The 3,512-nt window shown below is 40.1% G+C and overlaps 1 long non-coding RNA gene across 2 annotated transcripts; it reads right to left on the bottom strand.

Annotated features, from left to right (window-relative positions):
- On the bottom strand, positions 304-2,959 carry LOC110429652. Of its 2 annotated transcripts, XR_002446760.1 has the most exons (4): positions 2,658-2,959; positions 1,093-1,502; positions 790-900; positions 304-688 (listed from the first exon to the last, which is right to left on the bottom strand). It is a non-coding gene; the product is annotated as an uncharacterized LOC110429652 (long non-coding RNA). The 2 variants fall into 2 exon arrangements; XR_002446759.1 differs by having other exon boundaries at positions 790-1,502.

Genomic DNA, 3,512 nt, shown 5'->3' with positions numbered 1-3,512 from the left:
CCATTAAACAATGGAAGTGCTTGCCATCAAAACGTATTAGGTCATCTTTTGTTTATTTTGTGAGTACTGTAAATAGTTTGTGTTGTTTAATGGACGTGCTTGTCATTAAAACATTGTTCTGTATTAGGTCGTCTTTTGTTTATTTTTGTGAGTTTTGTAAATAATTTGTGTTCAGGGGATTTCCCAGCCTCCTCACTGTTTTTTTTCACATTTTGTATATCTTCTTTATCTTAATGAAATAACAAGCAACTGTCCTGCATTGTTACAGGAAAAAAAAACATCACAAGTTACAAGGATGTGTTCTTTTTTAGACAAAAGGTCACCCCTGCTTTTATATTTCAAAAAGCAAACCATCGAGTAAAGACAAAGTTTTGGCGCTCTCACCATAAGCGAAGTGCAGACTTAAGTCTAGCTTAGGTGCTCATTACAAACTCAAGTGCATGAAAACTATTATTCCTGGCAGTGCAGAAGACTAAGGACTGAGCATCCTATGGATCCAACTGTGATGACGAAATCTTGCACTTTTCATCTTCCATGTGACCTGAGCCGAACAACTTGCTATCTCTTCCATCTTGCTGATAATTCCTTCCATCAACACTACAGTTTCCTGTATGTACAGCGGCAGCCACCTCCTTAGCAATCATAAAATCCGGATCAACACCATCTTCACGCCCAACCAAACCACACCCTGAAAACATATTTCATTTCTCAGTTTCCACAAAAACCACAAAACAGCAGAAGAAACTATATTAGAAATCCTATGCTTCTTGTTAGCAATCCAGTACTTACCTACAGACTCGTAGTCTTTTCTGATATCTAACTCCAGAACCTCAGACATCAGATTCAACACATCAACAGCAACACAGCACTCAAAGAAAAAATGGGCAATTGATTCCTTCTCTGTACAGAAAAGGCAGGTCAAGTCACTGACATCCCTTCTTTTCGCTAGACTATTGTCCCTAGTCAGTAATCTATTGTGTGACAACAGCCATAAGAAGAATTAAACCCTAGGGGGTATTACCAACTTCCAAATTGAATACATATACATAGGGAAAACTCCACTACAAAACCATTAGAAGTAAAGCTCCATACCATTTGATCTTCCTCATAAGTGAGAGAGATTCCCTCAACCATGCTGCATAAATCCCACGTCATACTCATAAAGTTTCAGACACATTTCTTCTAAAAGTGAGCATAAGCTCTTGACCATCCCAAACCTCACTCAAAGTATTGCCATGTTGCTCATTGTTACATGGATGTGTTCTGTTTGATAATATTGTCTAAAGAACAAAAAGGTGTGTCATTCATAAAATCAGGACAGCTGAAGATCAATGACAATTGTGGAGTCTGGCTGGGTTTCCCCCTGTAGCGTAGCCTATGCAGCCAAATGGTAGGTCACCATTGTGTAGTTTAGGATATGCAGGTATCGAATGCTAAAATCTTCTGCATGAGCTGACACCTTGGTCCTCAGGGAATGCATGTGTTGCTCCAGTAAGAAGTGACTGCTTATTACAAATACCATAACATGAGTTAGTGAAATCAGTATATCTCGCATAACATTCTTTTAATAAATCGATATTCAATTGCTTGAGATGCAAGTAGTTGCCTAAAGTCCCACTTTAATAAATTCAGCAATGCGAAAGTTAGAATACCTGTTGTAACAGGTTAGGATTATGTAACACCCTGAACTTTTCTCAAATCTTAATTCACAATTAAGTAGATAACAATCAGGAACATAACAAATATAAAATAAAAAAACTAAATTCTATGATTTTCTCCGCATCTCATGAAAATCGTCGAAGTTGGGTACAAACATTATTTCAGTTACATATTGAATTAAATTTAATGACAAACATACATTACAACAGTATGACTTGTCAGGAACATAAGAGTTCACTTGTTTAACCTCAGTTATGCTGTTATAGCCAACACTAGTTAGCCGCATTAGAGCCACTTGGGAAACAGAAACACAGTGCACAATGTTAACTCTACAAGCTACCCCCATATACAGCTCGCCCCATACCCAGATATTTATCAATCGACAAATGAGAAGCTTGAAGCTCTTGTTCATCTCAGCCAATAGCAGACCGAGGACCCATTAGGAGGGGAGATAAAAGGAGAGGAGGCCGTGCCTGCCTGGGAGAGAAGAACCAAACTAGAAATTACTCGCAAAAGCAAAAAACTACACACACCAGGAGTCATTCCAAGAAAAAAAAAACAGGCAATCATCACAGATGTAGTGATATACTATCACCACCACGAAGAGGAGCAGACTGATGGGAAGCTAGAGGACTGGACTGACTAAGGAGGCAAGGAGTAGCCGGTGAGCTAACCAGGAAGATTTAAGTAACAACCATAGCTTGTACCGTGATTGACCTATGTGAAGGTGATTTCCCATCCAAATCCTGTCCATTTAAGCAAACGTGATGCCATTGAAACTAGTACTAGCTCATAAGCACATGGCCATCATTTATCCTCCCTCCATTTCATAGCACAAATCGCAAAGGACAACATCTCACCAGTAGGCACCGCACCACACAGCTTGTAGAAGTAAATCATAGTGTTGGGTTCAGTAGCTATACATTAAGGGGACTTGGTGAATAGAAGGCTAGGAGCATTACAAGGGGGAGAGTGCAAAACAGCAGGCTAGAGCTCACCTGCACAGAGTCGGCGCCGGCCCAGTGCCACCACACAGCCGTGCCTGCACATATGGGCACCATCTTGGCGGGCACTGGAGCTTGGTTCCCAAAATGTAGGGCACTAGAACACTGAATCGAAGAGGGAAAATAGACAGATAGCAACTAGTGCTCTGGGGAACTTGATTTGGGTTAGTAATAGCTGAAGAGCTCCAGCCATGGGTGTGGATTTAGTGAAGCAAGCCTGAGCGTCACAGGTTGCAGGAAGGGGGAAAGAAGCAGAGGTCATGAGATACAGACTGGAGAAAGGTGAATGCGTGTGCTGCTGTTGACCTGCTAGCGGGGTCAGGCATTAGAGAGAAGACAAGCTTCTAAAGGCCTGTTTAGATTAGAGAAGAAAAATTTTTTTAGGTGTCACATCGAATGTGTCGGAAGATGTCGGGAGGGGTTTTTCGAAACTAATAAAAAAACAAATTACATAGCTCGTCAGGAAACTGTAAGACAAATTTATTAAGCATAATTAATCTGGCATTAGCATATATGGGTTACTGTAGCACTTAAAGCTAATCATGGAGTAACTAGGCTTAAAAGATTCGTCTCGCGATTCTCAACTAAACTGTGTAATTAGTTTATTTTTTATCTACATTTAATGTTCCATGCATGTGTCCAAAAATTCGATAAGATGGATGAAAAATTTTTGAGCGGGGAACTAAACAGGACCTAATTTGTGCTGCTTCAGCTCACGTCTGACCAAAGTCAGGTTAGGAATATTTACTAAATAACGGCCGACTCATTACAATGTGCAATATACTTCCTACGCTTCATAGCATGTATATTTAAGGTTAGGACTAATGAAGTACCTTGACTGTAGGTTGA

Source organism: Sorghum bicolor, chromosome 8 (genome assembly GCF_000003195.3).
Source record: "Sorghum bicolor cultivar BTx623 chromosome 8, Sorghum_bicolor_NCBIv3, whole genome shotgun sequence".
NCBI lineage: Eukaryota > Viridiplantae > Streptophyta > Magnoliopsida > Poales > Poaceae > Sorghum > Sorghum bicolor.
The sequence above is the reverse complement of the archived record's forward strand: the minus strand, read 5'-3'. Positions and strand labels throughout refer to the sequence as shown.